This window comes from Poecile atricapillus, chromosome 19 (assembly GCF_030490865.1).
Source record: "Poecile atricapillus isolate bPoeAtr1 chromosome 19, bPoeAtr1.hap1, whole genome shotgun sequence".
NCBI classification, from domain to species: domain Eukaryota; kingdom Metazoa; phylum Chordata; class Aves; order Passeriformes; family Paridae; genus Poecile; species Poecile atricapillus.
Window position 1 is genome coordinate 4,446,029 of NC_081267.1, and position 18,870 is coordinate 4,464,898.

At 50.5% G+C, this 18,870-nt stretch overlaps 1 pseudogene; it reads left to right on the forward strand.

Annotated features, from left to right (window-relative positions):
- Positions 1-534: 534 nt before the first annotated feature.
- The window catches only part of LOC131586329 (zinc finger protein 883-like), a 32,865-nt pseudogene continuing 14,529 nt past the window's right edge, over positions 535-18,870 (forward strand).

Sequence of the window (18,870 nt, forward strand, 5' to 3'; positions counted from 1 at the left end):
AATATTCCGGCTCGGTTCCGGCCGCCATCCCCGGGGCTGCGGCTCCGCCCGGCCCCGCTCGCTGCGGCGGCGCTGGAAGGGGATCCCAGCCAGGGACCCCATGGACATGGACTGCGGGAAGCCCGGGCCGGGCTCCGACAGCGCCGCGTGCAGGGAACGCAGGGAGAGGAGAACTGGGGGGACATTTGGAGATTTGGAATCGGGGGGGGTCACGGCTGAAGGAAAGGGGGAACGGGGAGAGCCGGGAAGGGCATTTGGGGATGCCAGGACTGACAAGAGGGGAGGCTGGGGCTGGCTAGATGTGGCATGGCTGGAGTTCAGGGCGTTCCTGTACCCAGGAAAGGGAGCTCCAAGGGTCCCCGGTGTCCCCATTGCCAGGACAGGGCAGGGAAAGCCGGGATGGCTGGGAATAGGGGTCCCGGGTGTCCTCAGTGCTGAGGAAAGGAGGGGCTGGGTGCTGGGAGAGGCAGGAATAAGGGTCCAGGGGGTAAATGGGTCAAGGAGAAGGTGGCTCTGGGGGCTGCGGGAGGCGGGATGGCCGGGAAAGGGGTGCAGGCGTTCCTGGTGCCGGATAAGGGGGTGCAGGGTGGGACCCAGGGCCGGGAATGGGGGTTCGGTGGGATGGCGGCGCCCAGGAATGGGGGTTTAGGGGCCCCTCGGCGCTCCGGAATGGGCGATCAAAGAGTCCCGGTGCCGGGGGTCCCCCTCACCTCTCGCCGCCCCCCGGGAGCGCCCCCGGCCCCAGCGCTGGAGCCATCGCGCTGCTCCGCTGCGGCCCCGCCCACAGCCCCGGCCCCGCCTCCAGAGCCGCCTCCGGCCTCTCCATTGGCGCCGCTCTTTGCTGCCCGCCAGTGGCAGCCCGAGGCTGCAGTGACGTCACCGGTCGCCGGGCAGATCCCGGCGGCGCAGGGCGGCCAAGGCGGAAGCGAAAGTGCCCGAGGGAGCGCCGGGGGAGGGGACGGAGCAATTCCAGGGAATTTCCCGGGATCCCCTCCCGGGATCCCCCGGGACCCTCCTCGGCCGCGCACTGCGGGACCCCCGGGACAAACTGGGCTGAACTCCCGGGCCCTGCGCTCAAACTCTGCCTGGAACCCGCCGGCTTCGGCCCAAAGCGGGGGAAGCCCCGGGATCCGCGGATCCCATTTTTCCTGCGGCTGCGGCTCCCCAGCCCCGACGGAGCACGAGTGGGCGCTGGGAGTCCGAGCCCCGATTCCCAATCTCCTTCTCGCTCTCTCTGCTGCTCTCTCCCTCTCCTTTGGGTGATCAGAAATCCCAGAGCGGCTGGAGAGCCCCGTGCCCAGCTCGGCTTTCCCTGGAAAGGGAGGCCTGGGGGTGGGGTGCCCCGGGATGGCCGGGAATGGGGCTCCGGGGGTCCCCGGGCTGACGGAACCGGGGGATCCAGGGGCTGGCAGGGGAGGATCCCCGGGAAAGGGGGTGCAGGGCGCTGTTGGTGCAGGAGAAGGGGGTGCAGGGGGTCCCGGAGCTGGGGAAGGAGATGCGGGGGGTCCCAGGGCCCAGGAATGGAGATCCAAGGGGGTCCCAGGGGGGCTCCCCAAAGCCCCTCCCAGGGCACAGCAGGAGCTGGGTCAGGAGCTCTGGCAGAGACAAAAGGGGGTGAGCCCGGCATGGGGGGGACATGGGGGAGTCACAGGCGCTCCCGAGGGGGGACACAACCCCTGGGGACCCCTCCTCACCTTCTCCCACGCACCCCAACAGAGCCTCTAAATGGATGAGCAGAGCTCGGTGACTGCAGTATGAAACTTGTTCAGTGGCACAGGAGGATTTAGAATTGAGGACAGGGGAAGGGTTTAACCCAGCCTCCTGTTTGAACAGCCAAGAGAGGGGGCTGGGAAGAAACCCATGCCTGCATTGAATTGAGAGAGATCCAGACCGGGGCTGGGAGAGATTTGAGACACACCCACCTTTGGACTTTGCTGTTCACAACACCCTGTCACATAAAGGTAAAACCTTACAAAAGAAAGGACTTGGAAAATCATGGTTTAGGATTTGTTACTTGGGTTAAGTGTAGCTAGCAGCTGGCCTGATAAGTACCCAGTCAAAAACATCTTGAGAATGAAAGGTTTGTTAACATAACAAACTATTCTTGGGGAGAAAAACAAGTACATCTGTAGTAACAAGGGATCTGTCCCATGGGAATCAGTAGAAAAAGTATGTAAACATTGTTAGAGAGAAAAGTTTGGATTGACGTGTACACTCACCATTACCAACCAGTGAACTGAGTTCCCAACCAACTGGAATTAAGCACGGTGCCTTCTGATAACCATGTAAATATAAGCTGTGTGCAATAAAGCTTTGGCTGTGATGGAAGAAGAAACAGGTGTCATTGTCCATCTCTACTACGACACACCCAACCAGGACATCGGGTCCTGCCGAAGCAGAGGAAAGAAGCAGCTCTGGTGGCCAAGTGGCACGGCCCATTCCAAGTGTCCCTGAGCACAGAAACAGCCCCAGCACAGCTGAACACGGGGGGACCCCTCAGCCTCGGCTCAAGGGCTCTGAAGCCCCGGAGATTTGGATTTCCCGGCTGCAGCAGGAGGATGGGAGGCCGCCCCTGAGCCTGCACTGAAGGCAAGGCAGCAGCAGCCAGGGCTCCCCAGCGGGGGAAGCTCCTGGGCCTGCCCACAGATCCTCTGCTGAAATCCTCGGCCTGGGCACCCTCCTTTGGCATCTCCAGCCACTGCGGGACAATCCTGGCTGGCACTGCTGGAGCTTCAGGGCTTTCTGTGCCTGCCCTCGCCACAGCTGCTGGGGAAGGCACCGTGAGAATTCCACTCTGGCTCTCAATTACACTCTGGGCTGGCTGGGATTAGAGTATTGGAAAATAGACCAAGTGTAAAATTACTTTTTATTTGATTTCTCCAGTCAGGCTTGGTTTGCATTTACCTTGGGGAAAGGAATTTTAAAGGTTTTTTTAAGGGATGTTCCACCACTCAGCAGAGACGAGCTTAACATCTCAACAGACTGGGAATAGCCCAAAAGATTCCCACAAAGACAACGACCATCAACAAAACATCAAGGCCCAGCAGCAAACATCAACCAACATCTACCCCAGACACTGCCCTGGCACAGCTGGAGACACCTGGTCTGGAAAAGGCTGAGCAGGAAATGCAGGAGTGCAGACCTAATTCACATCACAGGCACAGAAATCCGGGTGCAACAGGAAACCAAACACTAAGAACGCCACAACTTGGAAACAATGAACATTAAACCAATGCATTTCTATGGGTTCAGACTATGTAAAGTTTAGGAAACATCTAATAAAACTCACATGTCATGGAATGATTTTCTCTGCACATGCAGACTATGTGTGGTTGAAATGATTCTGTTCAGAATCAAGTAATGCTTTATTTCTCTAAAGACACTGTTGGAGAGTTTTTGCTTTTCACAGTTGCAGTGAAAGGATTACACCATTAGAAGAATTTTTTGTAATAATTCTACTTTTCTATTGTCAGTTCTCTTTGGGCCAGGGGTGTGACAATCAGTTTTTAGTCAGAGGAGAAGAAAATACTTGATTGCTTTCTAATTTTCGTTTTTATGTTTGTGTGTGGTTCTTAGTGATGGCAAAATTATGGTATGGGTTTTTCCATGTTCACCTTTAAGCTGCATTTTGAAAACAAAATGGGGGGGTGAGGGATGCTCCATGTGAGTCATCCCATGGCTGCCCAGGAAGAGAAGCCTCATTCCAGGCAGCCAGGAAAGGAGCTTTAGAAATGGAAATTAACACCCCTGGGCCAAAGCCTGGACAATGTACCAGGATCTTCCTGCCTGGGGGAGGAATTGGGCTGAATTCCTCTGCCCCTCACCCCAAGCTCTGCCTGGGGGCACAGGGGGAATTTGCACAGCTAAAGGCAGAGCCCATAGTGAGGATATCTGACTCTGCAGCAGAAATTGGTTAAGCTGAAAAGGAAAACTGCAAATGGACAATGTTGTGAAAATTTCACTACAAAAAATGGGGGTGGAATCATCCCGGTCCCCACCTCAACTTGTGCTCTCACTTTCTATGTTATCCAGGGTGAATTAGAGCAATGAGGCTTTTTTTGGTACCCCAAGTTAAGGGAAATCAGTTGGGAATCCAAGTATGTGCTGATTTAATTAGAGAAAAGCCCAAAATTGATGCAGCCCTGGCTGGAGGGAGCACCCAAAAATGGGGAAAAGATGAACGGCCACCAGAACAACACCATGGACCAGGCCCTGGGAACCCTAACAAATTCATATCAGGAGCCAGAGAAACCATTTACGATTTCCATGGCATAATTAGATTACAGGATGTCCTCAAAATAAAACCAGAGAGCTCCAGTTCCTGACTTTCTTCCCAGATGAGGGACACAACATTTCACCATGGGATGGGATCAGATTATCTTTTAGCAGGTAAAGGAGGCAGAGTTTGTGGAAAATTAAATGACTCAAACTGCTGTTGGCAAATAGATCACAGAGCAAAAATGGTGAAACGGATAACAAAGGATATAAGAAAGCAGCTCGTGTCCTGGTCCAAACATGGAACAGATGGGAACAGAACACATCTCCGTGTTTCCCTGGCAGACCATGGGTTAAAGGAATGCTGTTTCTCCTCTTATGTTCTACAGCAACTCTCATCTTTTCACCATGCAGGACACCTTGCTGAGTGCAGCTCATTCAGCAGCTGAGCAAGGGGATCCAGGGGGCAGCCAGGCCTCCTGAGCCACAAACAGCTACAAAAGGACAGCGAATGAGGGCACTGAGAGCAATCCCAAAACCAAAGAACACCCAGGAAGAAAAAACACAGGCAATGAGTGAATCTGCTTGCAGATATGGCCAGGGACTTGCACATAAGGAAGCAATGGGAGAAAGCATCATTTTCAGAAAATGTTACTAATTGACAAGGACCGCTGCTCTGACAAAGTCCTGCTAAATTCCTGAACTTCCAGAAGAACAAAGACTTAACAGAGCCATCAATATCGCATGTTCTACAAAAGTGGGGGGTACATATTAACCGGGACATGCAGGAGGCAGATAGAGAAGTCTGAACCTTCCAAGCACCTCCGCCAGTGGGGAAAGGGACAGGGACACGCGGCCGGGAAAATCAGGACAAAAACGAGGCCGCGTCCTCCAGCAACTGGAGAGAGCGCATGGCAAATGCCCCATGGCCTCTCCCTTTGGGCAGCAATAAAGTCACTTTCACACCACTCCTCTGGCTCCTTTGGCCACACAAACCTCTGGCGCCGGGAATTTTCCCGCCCAGCCCCGGGCACAGCGCAGCCACCTCCGGGCTACCGACACGAATCGGGACGAGCCAGCGCTGCTCCGGCACCGGCTCCTGCCGAGGCCGCAGCGGGAAGGAGACCGCGGGCAGCCGCTCCCGCAGCGCCCTCACGCCAGGGCCAACACGGGCCGGCCACGGCACAAGCCACCCGCCACAGCCCCCTGCCGCCCCCTCCCGGGCCCGCAGCGAGCCCCGAGCCCCCGCAGAACCGAGCGCGGCTCCCACCTGCGATGGCCGGGGCCACCTCCGAGCTCCGCCGCCGCCTCACCGGGCTCCGGCCGCTGCCGCCGCCGCTGCCGGGCCCGCACAGACGCTCCGGCAATGGCGGCTCTCCTGCCCCACGGCCGCCCTGGGGGCGCCAGCGGGGCCGGGCTTGTCCCCGCTCTGCCCAATCAGCGCGCGTCAGGACCACGAGTGACAGCAGCAGCAGCCAATCGCAGCCAGCGGCGGGCTCTGCACACGGCACAGCCCCGCCCCGCGCTCTCAGGGCCCCCCGGGCTGTGTGAGGGGAAGGGCGGGGATGAGGAACAGCCCTGGAACGGGCCCGGCCCGAGCCGCCATTGAGCTCCCAACACAAACAAAGTTCTCCGCAGCTCCCGGCTCGCCTTTCCCAGCCCTGGGTGTTCGGTGGCTCCAGCTCAGGGGGAAGCCCTGGAGCCTCACTTCTCCCACCTCTAATTAGGAGCATCAGGGCATCACTCGGATTTCCCCCTAAAAGGGAAAACTGCCCCAAACCCCTGTGGATGAGTGGGGGAGGAGAGAGATTTCTGGCAGAAAACTCCAAAAACTCAGAGCAGGATCATGAGAAGTAAAGGAAGACCCTTAAAACCAGCTCCCCCCACCCCTCCCTCCTCCCAGCTGTGCCTCCTCCCCCGGCAGTGCAGGGACACAGGGAATGGGGCCATGGTCACTCCATCCCCCGGGGCTTTTCCCCCTGCTCAGGGACAGGAGTCGTTCCCCTGCTGCACCCTGGGCTCTCTGCCACCGGAGACTTCTCCAGGAACTTCTCCAAGCTGGGTCCATCCCATGGGGAACAGCCCCCTCACAGTGCTGCAGCGTGGGTCAGTCTGCCACGGGCTCAGTCCTTCTGAAAAGAACAGGCAAGGAGAGCAGCTCCTTTTTAATGCCTTTATTGAGGGCAGCTCTGGGTGGGGGAGCTCAATGCTGCTCCCGATGGATGACCCAGAGGAGGAGATGTTCAGCTTTGCCACAGGGCAGAGCTGGGGATTCTGTCTTCAGGAGAGCGTCTAGAAAAACTCTGGTTTACTGTAAATCTTGGGTAGTCATGGAGAGCAAATGTTGTGTAGTTATGGTGATAAAGTCCGGAACATCAGTCAGTTGCTCAATGTTCTCCCTTGCTCCTCAGTGTAGTTTGGAGTCTGTTTCGTGCCACAGCTCGCTGATTCTAGGGGTCTTTGGATGTTAATCCCACTCCCTCTGGGTGCTACCCCCCATGGGAGTTGGGCTCATCTACACACTGGGTGCTGTCATCGGTGCCATTGGGGGGTGCCGGGAGCAGCAGAGGCAATAGACAAGGCCAGGTGGCATTAACAAGGCTGGTACAACAACATTGGTATTTACCAAACATGACACAACATGAGGTACATTAACAAAGAAGGCCCCTTACAGTGACAACATTCTACTGTTCAAAATGTAAAACATCCTTCTGTACTGATCAGGAGGTCAGGATTTACTCTTTACAATCCTGATGCTGAATGTCTCCTTAGGAGGTCTGGTCACTGAGAAGAATGAGCCCCTTGTGGGCTGCCCCTGTTTGGACAACCTGCTCCTCACCCCGAGCCTCAGCATGTCTGACATCGCCCACCTGGGACTGACATCCCAAAACATTGAGAACATTTATCAATTTTTCTTTATCATTAAAATCTAATTAATTTATAAAAATAAAATTTTACTTCTTATAATAATATTATTCTGTATTCTTATAACCTTGTTTTTCCATTTATATAAAAGAATTGATACATTTTCAGGAACAAAACATTATTGTTCTCTGGCTCTAAGTACCACAATTCCCTTCATTAATTAACTGACAACTATTTCTCACTCTTTATGCTAATTACTCCTATTTTTAGCCCGTTATTCATAATTTTGAAATTATTCTCAGACAGGGTAAAAGGGGCCACTTTGGGGTCCATGGAAACTTTTCTGGGGAACATCTGGGGCAGTTTTGGGTCTGGGGAGGGAATTTAGAGAGAACCTGGGGGTCTGGAGGACACTTGGGGGGAGCCGGGTGAGCACTTGGAGGGGCACTTAGGGATTCTGTGGGACAATTCGGGATCCAGGGGAGCACTTGGGGGTCCAGGGGGGCACTTGGAGGTCAGGGAGGGGAATCTGGGGGCCCTTCGGGGTCCGGGCGGGCACTTGGCGGGCTGTAACAGGGAATCTATGGGCCGCGGGGGATGATGGGAGTTGTAGGCGCCGGTATGATACGGTTTAATGGGGCCGCGGAGCTTCACGGGAGTTGAAGGCGCAGCTCCAATGGGTTCCGGTGAAGCGCGGGGCATGACGGGAGATGCAGTCCCGGCTGGAATAGCGCTCTATGGGCGCCGCGGAGCATGATGGGAGCTGTAGTCCTTGAAGTGGCTCGGAAGGCGCGTTTGGCGTTGCGGGGAAGCGCTTGGAGAACACTTTTGTGTCCGAGCCGTGGCTGCAGGTGCTCAGGGCGAATGTATACGGCTCGGGAGCACTTGGGGGGAGCCTGGGGAGCTCAAACCGGGCTCTTTAGGGCGCGGGGCACGGCAGGAGGTTTGGGTGCGGAACTGTGTTCCGAATGGCTCAAATAGCACGAGGGATTGAGCGGGAGATGGGGTAAGGGAAGAAGTGGAGGAGGGAGGAAGAGGGGGAGCAAGAGGAAGAGGAGGGACAAAGGAGGATCAGGGAAAGGAGAAGGAACCACGAGGTCCAGCACTCCCTCAATTCACAGCTGCCTACCTATGGGATCATCACACCCCATCCCACAGGTGACCGGGGAGGGGGACCTCAGCCAAGATATTTTAGGTGCTCCCTATTTTGGGCTGCTTGAGGGGACGTTTGGAGAATGAAGAAATCCAAACCTGAGCAGAAAATGCCCCTTGGGGGTAAATTGGGGGTCCTGGCATCCCTAAGTGGGGAGATGGTAACCAGGGGAACTTTTTGGATTCTTGGCACTCCCAGCAGCCTGGGGAGGGCAGGGACCGAGTAGACAGAGGACCCCCAGTGCAAGAGTGACCCCCAGCAGCTGGGACAGAGAGGAACCCCTGAACACCAAAGTGGAGAGACCAGAGATGGGGAACTCCTGGGAGACATTTTCAGGGCTGAATCTTGGTGTTTGGGAGGTTTTTATGGACTCCAGATGCCCGGTGACTTCTGGAGATGGACTTGGGTAGAGGGACCTTCAAACTCAAACCTCCCCAAACCAGGATTTCCCATTCCCAAATCTTGGCTGGATGGAGAAGGAGGCTGTGAGGAAGAGGAAGATGCCCCGGGACACCCAGGCAGGTGAGGAGGAAGTCAATGCCCCTTTCCCCCTCTCTCCTGCTCCATCTCCCAGCCCAGCCTGGCCCCCGACTGCAGGACAACCCCGCTGCCGACGCCGTCCTGCCAGGGACACACTGGGGGGATCTCCTTCCCCTTCCCTCTGGCACGGAGGCAAATCCCATCCTCTCCTTGTCCTTCCTCCCCCAGACAAGGAGCTGAGGATGGAGACCAGGGAGGACAAATCCCCACAGCAGAACCTCGTGGAAGAGGCCATTGTGAGCAGCTCTATGGCTGAGGAATGTAATGGGGAGGAAAATCTGCAAAGATCCCGCAGGAGGAGGGGCTCCAAACCCATCCCAGGGTGCTCTGAGGAGGAAAGACCCACCCTGTGCCGGGAAGGCGGCCGGAGATCCAGCCAGGGCTCTGAGCTGGTGGTCCATGAGCAGCTTCAGGATGGGGAGAAGCCCTACAAGTGCTTGGAGTGTGGGAAGAGCTTTGGCCAGAGGAAAACCCTGATCCGCCACCAGATGATCCACACTGGGGAATGGCCCTACGAGTGTGGGGAATGTGGGAAGGGCGTCAGCTGGAACTCCCAACTCATTATCCACCAGCGCATCCACACTGGGGAGAGGCCCTACGAGTGTCCTGAGTGTGGGAAGAGGTTTCAGAGGAGCTCACATCTGCTCGTGCACCAGCGGATTCACACGGATGAGAGGCCCTTCCGCTGCTCTGACTGTGGGGAGGGCTTCAAGTACAACTCCACCCTTGTCACCCACCGGCGCATCCACACTGGGGAGAGGCCCTATGAGTGTGGGAAATGTGGGAAGAGTTTCAGCCAGAGGTCCCAGCTGACCATCCACCAGATGATCCACACTGGGGAGAGGCCCTACGAGTGTCCTGAGTGTGGGAAGAGGTTTCAGACCAGCTTCCATCTCCTCACGCACCAGCGGATTCACACGGATGAGAGGCCCTTCCGCTGCCCTGACTGCAGGAAGGGCTTCAAGGACAACTCCAACCTCATCAAACACCGGCGCATCCACACTGGGGAGAGGCCCTACGAGTGTCCCCAGTGCGGGAAGAGCTTCACCCAGAGATCTAACTTGACCCAACACCAGCGGAGGCACCGGTAAGGGAAGCCCTGCGAGTGCCCCAAGTGCAGGAAGAGCTTCATGTTCTGCTCCAGCTCCATCCCCCATCAGAGGACCCACGTTGGGCAGAGCCCTGTTGATCCACGTTCCCAGTGATCTGCGTTTTGAAGACACTGGGCTAGTGGTCATTTTCTTTTGTTCCGATGATCTTTTGATTCATCTTCATCCCTTTAAAACAGACAAAATTGGGGTAAAAGTCTACAAATTCATCAAAGGCATCTAGAGCCTCACATTTTACTAGTGCTTCAAGGTAATCTGGTATTCAGGGAAATACTTAGGGGTTGTGGGTGTATTTGGTGTAGTTTTCTCCATTTTTTGGCACTCAAAGCAATGAGAGTTTGATCTGTCACCTCAAAACCACTCAATGCCACTGAAAACTGCACAGTCCCACTCAAAACTATTGGATTCCACAGTCCCTCAGGGTGTGATGCCTCAAGTTTTAGCTTTCATATCTTTCATATTTTACACTGTCTAGGTTTGTATTTTTGAACTTCCTGTTAAGTGTTAGTGAGCTCTCTTCACAGAGTAGGTAGACAATTTCTACCTTGATACTAAGGGCAGCTGTTACAAGTTTCAGGCCCAAAAGCATAAACAAGGGTGGACTGAAGAGAGAAAACAAGAAGGACGGGACTTCATCCTCTGAAGCTGTAATTGAACAATGAACCTCAATATGCAGATGGACCTAAACTTCTAAAAATGTGAGACCTCATGATGAGTTGTCCATTTTTGTGACCATTTCTGGTCCATCTTGGGTGTAGCCCTGGCCAGGTTCTTGCACTGCCCAAGGCGTATCCTTTAAGGCCTTTTAATAAACTTTATTCTTAACTGTCCAGCCTCTGTTTTAGATCAGCCTTCTGAAGGCATCAGGTGGAATGGGGTTGGAAGGGGACTGGGTGAAGTGGGATGCAAATCAGGAGGGGTGAGATGGGCATTGGGTGGGGCAGGATGGGTGGGATGGAGTTTGGGAGGTGTGAAATGGGGGAAATAGGGCTTGAGAATGGGGTCTTGATGTCCAGCAGGAATGGGATGGGTTGAGGTTTGGATTGGGGAGGTGGGGTGGGGTCTGGAATGAGATAGACAAAGTTTGGGGATGGTGAAGGGAGGGGAAACCCGTTAGTGAGTTTTGGATATTCCATGTTCCCAACGAGATTTTAAGGTATCTCACATTTCTCAGGAGGTTTTGGGGCACTCCCCAGCTCTTGGGGTGTTCCTGAGAGCAGCTCCATGGAGCCCCATTGCCAGGGCTGGTTGCCATGGGCACGAGCTCAGAGCTGTAGCCAGGGTGCGTTGCCTCGGTGCTGGAGAGCAGAGAAATGATGAACAGCCCCAGACATCTCCAGGGTGTCTTTGGGGGCAGAGCAAGTTCTGCCTAGGTGGGGCGGTCACTGCCCCAGCCCAGCCACTGCAGCCTCTGCTCCAGCCCCAAAGTGGCTGCCAAGCCCCTGGCACCCCAAAAACCCCAGCTGGGAGAGGGAGCAGAGCAGGTGAGGCTGTGACACGGGTGTGACACTGACATGTGCCACGGCCCTGGAGCTCACAGCAGCTGAGATGGTGCTGGATCCAAGGCTGACTGTGGATCTCTGTCCCTCTCTCTCTTCTCCTGACTTCCTCTTCTCCAAATCTGGACAATTTTGATGGGTTAGTGTTTGTTCAGTCAGTGTTTTGTGAAGTGATTCACTGTAATTCCATCTTTCTTTCAGATTTCTTAAGTGCCTCATTCTCTAAAGTTTGCAAGTAAAAGTTTGTTTCCCATCCTCCTGAGAAGTTTGTTGTTTTCTCCCATGCACTGCCCGAGGGGATCGAGGTACCTCAGGTCCCTTTCCAGCAGGGCCCGAGCGAGCTTGGGGCACAGCACAGGGAACTGCAATGCTGAGCAAGCCCAGCCCTGGTTGGAGGAAGCAGAAAGGCCAAGCCCTGAGCCCAGGCCTGGCACAGCAGGGCCTGTCCCTCACGGGTGGCTCGGGGCTCTTTGTGGGGCAGTGGGATGTGAGGGGCAGCAAGGACAAATGCCATAAACCTGCAAGCCCTGCCAGCCTCCTCAGGGAGGGCTGAGGGAGGAGCAAGGACCTTCCTGGCGCTGTGCCCTGGGCCAGGAGGGATTGTGCCAGTGGAGTTGACCCTAAATTTCTTCTCCCAGGCAGCTTTAGGGCACGGAACATGAAGAAGCCAGAGCCAACTCTCAGCTTTCCACAGTCCTCCAGTAGAATCCTGTGTGGGGAGCAGCCTGGGAGCAGGGTTTGTGTGTCAGGGGAGGGGAATTCAGAGCCCTTTTCTCCCCCATAGCCTGAGGGTCTGCATTTTAAATGGCCCTGCAGCTGCCAAAGGGGCCTTTTTCACCCAGCTGAGAAGAGTTCTGCTGATAGCCTGTCCTAAACCTGTTTTTCCTGCAAATGTGCCTATGAAGCCTCATTTTTTGCATCCCCAGGTCTTGTGTGCATGCAGGTTTCTCAACTGAAGCGTAGAACAGCTCTGCCAGGTAGGAGCTCTCTTTTTCGTGGTGATTTTTTTGTTGTTTTTTTTTTATAATTATCCCTCTGTCAGCTCTGGGCAGAGCTCTGTAACTGTGTGTGACACTTGTCTGTGGCACTGTGGGGGTGGCCAAGGGGACCTTCCCCGAGCTGTCTGCAGAGGAATCCACAGCAGCCCAGGCTGGGGGTGCTCAGTGGCCGCTCAGTTCCGCTGACTGGACGCGGCTCTGGACGCTTCCCTTGGAGCATCTCCAGGGAGGGAACGCTGGGGCTGCCCCGGCTGTGGTGTCACTGCCAGGGGAACGCTGGGGCTGCCCCGGCTGTGGTGTCACTGCCAGGGGAACGCTGGGGCTGCCCCGGCTGTGGTGTCACTGCCAGGGGAACGCTGGGGCTGCCCCGCTCCTGCCCCACCCCATCAGCTCTGCCAGCGCCTCCAGGGGACACAAAGGCTGAGCCAAAGGGTGAGAGTTGCACAAGGGGCTGAGCTGGGATCTGGGACCCATTGGGATCATGGAGTCCAGCCCCCGGCCCTGCACAGACACCCCAACAATCGCAGCCTGTGCATCCCTGGCAGCGCTGGCCAAAGGCTCCTGGAGCTGCGGCAGCCTCGGGGCCGTGCCCATTCCCTGGGGAGCCTGGGCAGTGCCCCAGCCCCCTGTGGGGGAAGAAGCTTTTGCTGATCTCCAGCCCAGCCCTGCCCTGGCCCAGCTCCAGCCGTTCCCTCGGCTCCTGTCCCTGCTCACCTGGGCAGAGATCAGAGCTTGCCCAGAGAAGCTGTGGCTGCCCCTGGATCCCTGGAAGTGTCCAAGGCCAGGTTGGAAAGGGCTTGGAACAGCCTGGGATAGTGGAAGGTGTCCCTGCCATGGCAGTTGATGGAATGATAAGGTTCACTTAAGATTTAAGGTCTCTTCCAAGCCAAGGCATTCTGTGATTCTGTGATTTTGGGAGAGATGCTGAAGCTCTGGCTCAGCTTTATCTCAGCAAATGTCTGTACCCAGCAGCAGCCATGGGTGGGATCATCTCCTCCCTCTCGCTGTGGCTGTAACTCACCCAAGGGCAGTGTCATAAATTAAATTTGGACAACTAGGTCTATTGAGTTTACAGCAGTTTAATAACAAGAAAAAAAATGATACAATTTAGTGAATTGAATACAAGAATCCAATTTAATAAAAGAATACAATTTAGTGGATTGAATAGCAATTTGATATAGAAGGAATACAATTTAATAAAATAGTACAATTTAGTGAATATTGTTATAAATACACTCGAGAGAGTGTTAAAGTTTAATAAAGGGAAGTTTTATTAATTATAGCAAGCAAGCAATAAGCAAAAGACAGCGCTGGACAGCCGGGAAGCGATCCCGCTTCACCGCGGCCGTGCTTCCGTTTTCCGTGTGTCTCCTTTTAATCAGTCCGGCTCTCCGGGCTCTCCTGTGACGTGTCTTTCCTCGAGTATTTCTGCACATGCGCCTTCATCGGTCTAGGGGTTCGGTCGTTTGGTCTTTACTTTATCTTCCTTTAACCTTTCTTCACTGTTCTCTGTAAAGGCTTAGCTCAGTAATTTTTTGGAATGCAAGGAATCTTAGCAAGGACATGATAAACGTCAGTAGCTATACAAGCATCAGTTACTATGCATACGTAAGTAACTATCGTAAGTAAGTAAGGGGTAAGTAACAATCTTGATTTTACAGAATATAACATTACAGGATATCATATCTGCATGTTTAGTCGAACAAAAGGGTCTCTGTTTATCACAATCCCCCCTTTTTCTATTCCCTACTTTTGTTCGCTAAATCTTTGCAATTCTTTTTTACTTAGTTCTAAATAATCTTCGGTTTCTGCCTCATTTAAGGTGAGCTGCTTCTAACTTGCTTTTTACAATGTTAATAACTTTATTAAGAATGCAAGGGCTAAAAGTAAGTCTTAAGATTAGTAAAATTAGTGGTCCTGCTATAGTAGATAGTAAAGTTGTTTGCTAGGGAGAATAATTAAACTAGGATTCGTACCAACTCTGTTGCATTTGTTCTTTCTTTCTCTTTTCCTGTTCTTTCTGTGATTTGGCCATGGTTTCTCTTACTATCCCGCTTTTATTTACATATACACAACACTCTTCTTTAAGTGTAGTACACAGGCTCCCTTGTTGTAAAAATAATAAGTTTAATCCTCTTCTATTTTGCAAGACTACTTCAACTAGTGAGTCTAGGGAGTTTGTGAGGTCTTTTATGGATTCATCAATTCTCTTTAAATCCTCATCTACTGAAATCCTAAGCTCTTTAAGTCCCTGGTGTTGATTAACTAAGGATGCTATACCTGTTCTTAATCTAGCTCCTCCTATGCCTAGTAATATGGCTACTGTTAATACTGTGAGGGGTTCTCGTTTCACCAAATGGTGTTCTGAGTTTTGGTATTGTGTATACATATATTCTTCAGGATGATAAATAATTCGGGGAACTATTATAACTTGTATACAAAATTCATAGGTTTCATTAAAGGCTGTTACAGAGACACATGGGGTTACTCCTAAAGTGTTACAAACCCATTTAGTATTAGGTGCTGGAATCAGCCACTGAGCTGGCTTGCGAGGGTCATTAATCTGTATTTTTGTCTGACATAAGTGTTTCTTATCTGGGGGCACATTTCCCACACATTTCCCTTTTCCAGTGACTCTAGATAATGTTATTCCTGGAGTGTTTTCCCTTTCCGATTTCCATAAACAGGCAGCAGGATTAGTGCCGTTTACTCTTTTTGGTTCTGCTATGGAGCCTATGGCCTCATAAAAGGGTGGGTTAATGTTATAGCATAACTAACATTCTGTAGTTAAATTTGGGTGTGTATCATTTAATACTTTAAAGGTAGCTTGCAATATTTTCCAAAGAACTTAATTTCCATATTCTTGGGGTGTCTCTACTGTAGTTGTTACTTGTGTGCTATTTTCTAAATTTTCTGAATAGTTACTCTGATCTCTTACTTTGGGATCTATTACTCCCCACACCACTGGATTTGGTCCAACAGATCCCGAATCATGTGGAACCATTTCTTTCTTTACAAGAATGTGCACTCCCCGATCTTTTCTGGGTTCCCATACCGTGAGACCCCAGGTTCGTCCCAGTAACCACCCAGCGTCTTGAGACTGTGTAATATTGATGTAATGAAATTTACAAGTCCCAGTATATGTTACTTCCCCTGAGGGGCCTATCCAGGGCTTTATACATCCATGTGGACCTCTTTCAACCTTTAGATACTTATCTGGGTTTTGTACTTTCCACCCCATGGAAATTGTTTCACAGCCCCAATATCTACAGTAAAATTCCCCAGGATAATTACAATATCCTCTGCCTGGATTAGAAGCTGGGCACATATATAGTACTCGCCCGAGCGGGATATTATTAATACTCTTCTATTTAATAAGAGAATCTAGTGTAACTTGAAAGCTAGGGTTTCCAGAGGTGATCTGTGATTGGATAATAGCCTGGTCTTCCCATCGAATTATAGACCAATTAAAGGGTTCGTGAGTCTTACCTATACAAATGTCAAATGTGCTAATTAAGATTGTAAATGTTATTAACTTCTTTAATGAGCATTAGCTTCCCCTGCTATAACAGAGGCTTTTCTTTTGTATAGTGTTAGTTTTGATTTTCCAAAAATTATTTCGCTGGGTTGTATCATTTCCATTCTTGTGCCATTTCCTGGTCCATGACCTCTTGGTCCCATGTATATTGGAGTGTTTCCTTCCACAGTTTATTACTCCTCTGCCTCTCCCATCGTCGACCCGGTTGCCACGGGACACGGGGTGTACCATCTTCTCGGCAGCAAGAGTATTCTTCGGGAGGGAAATTACTCCTTCTCTTATTAATTCTTTGTATGTATTTTTTTCAACTTTTATGCTTTACTAAAGGGGTATTACACCTCAATTCCTGGAGACACTGTCTGCACAACTCAGCTACTATATTTACTATAAAAGGTGCAGGTTCGTTTGGATGGTAATAATACAAGGGGTTAACTCCTCTGGCATAAATAGTCCACCACTCCTCTGATTTTGTCTCAAATTTTTTTTTTGCTCGTATTCTAGTTATTAAGGGCCAATCCGTGAGTTTTCTCTGGGCAGTGTAGCAAGATCTACACACCCCTCTTAGTGGGTAGCCTCTATGACAGTGGGTCCACTAATGTTCTTTACATATTATACATTTAAAACAAACAAAAAGATAACAATTCTGACATAAAGTACAGCCTATTCTAACACTTCTATTATATATTTCTTTACTACTAGATGGGGGTATTTTATATTCTATATAAAAATCTTTATGAAATTTACTATTTATAAGTTTTTAAGCCGGTTAATAGTCCTTGGATGTTACTTTGTTCGGGATATCTTAAGTCTCAGGTTCCCAGCCGGGCTAACCACTTCTCAGTTATTAGTCTTTTGTGGCTTCACAGGTCTCTTTATACGACTGGCATGTGTCCACTCCTTTTCAGCTGTTCGAACTACAGAGTCAGTTGTTAATAACACTTGGTACGGCTTTTTTCACTTCGGTGTTAGGGATTTTCTTTCTAGCTTCTTATCAGCGCTTACTCTCCGGGTTGTACCTGAGAGTGTAGGGCAGTTGAAGATAACTCCATTCTCGGTCACTATTAAAAACTCAGAAATCTCAGTTAGAATAAAACAGTATCTCTTGTCACTTGAGGGACGAAGAGGGTTGAAACCAGAAATAGATAGATTGTTAAGTAAGGGACTATTAGAACCATGTATGTCACTTTTTAACACACCCATACTGCCAGTAAAGAAGCCAGATGGGACTTATCGTTTGGTACAAGATTTAAGAGAAATTAATAAGAATTTAATAAACGTACAGTGGCACGGTTCCCTGTAATAGCAAATTCATATACATCATTAAGCAAATTGGGACCTGACAGTCTACAGTACAGTGTTATAGATTTAAAGGATACATTTTGGGCCTTGGTCTCATCTCTTGATGAGACTAGTCGAAATTATTTTACATTTGAATGGGAAGATCCAGACACAGAGAGGAGACAACAATTGAGATGGACACTATTGCCCCAGGGATTTACAGAACCTCTCAACTTGCCTGGACAAGCACTAGAACAGATTCTACAGGATTATCAGACAGACCCAGGAGTGACTCTGATACAATACGTGGATGATTTGCTTTTAGCTGGAAAGAGGAGGAAGATGTAAGGAGAGAGAGTATTAAATCGTTAAATTTCCTGGGTTTAAAAGGATTGCAAGTATCTAAGGCAAAGCTCCAATTTGTGGAAAAGAAGTAAAATATTTAGGCCATTACTTTAGAAAAGGGGAAAAAAAATAGACTCTGAAAAAAATACAAGGAATTTTGTCACTACTAATTCCTAAAAATAAAAGACAGATACGTCAAATCTTGGGATTAACAGGGTATTGTAGACAGTGGATTGAAAACTATAGTAGTAAAGTATAATTTTTATATCAAAAATTGACACAGGAGGGAGTAATAAAATGGAGTTTAGAAGATACAGAAAAATTCCGGGAACTACAAGAAAGTTTAATTCATGCTCCTGTCTTGAGTCTCTCAGATTTAAAGAGACCCTTTTACTTGTTTGTAAATGTAGAAAATAGGGTCGCCTCTGGAGTCCTAACTCAGGAGTGGGCAGGGAGGAAGAAGCTAATAGGGTATTTATCAAAGATCTTAGACCTTGTGAGTAAAGGCTGGCCAGCCTGTTTACAAGTAGTAGCAGGATGTACCTTACTGGTAGAAGAAGCTAGCAAAATCACCTTTAATAGCAATTTGAAGATAATGTCCCCTCATAACATTCGGGGTGTGCTACAACAAAAAGCGGAAAAATGGATTTCAGATGCTAGACTTTTAAAACATGAAGGAATTCCAACTGAAGCCCTAAACTTAATATTAAAAACCACAACTGTACAAAACCCGGCTGCCTTTTGTATGGAGAACCTGAAAGTAAATCTTTGACACATGACTGTATAACTACAATTGAGGAACAAACCAAAATTAGACTTGATCTGGAAGAAGAGGAATTAGAAAGCGGAGAAAAGCTGTTTGTGAATGGGTCCTCCAGAGTGATAGAAGGAAAGAGGAAAACAGGCTATGCTATAATAAGAGGACCTGATATTCAAGTTTTAGAATCAGGTCCATTAGACAAATCTTGGTCAGCCCAAGCCTGTGAATTGTATGCAGCATTAAGGGCATTGAAATCACTAGAAGGAAAGGAGGGGACAATATATACAGATTCCAGATATAGTTATGGGGTGGTGCATATGTTTGGTAAACTGTGGGAAGAAAGAGGTTTAATAAACTCTCAAGGGAAAGATTTGGTTCATCAAAAACTTATAATTGCAGTATTAAAGGCCCTGAGAAGGCCCAAGAGGTTAGCAGTGTTTTATTTGAAAGGACACCAGAAGGGAATAGACTTGAGGAGTAGAGGAAATAATGCTGCTGATTAGGAGGCAAAACAGGCGGCATTACAAACAATGGTCATAAAAGAAAAAAAAAGGGAGGGACAGGAAGAAA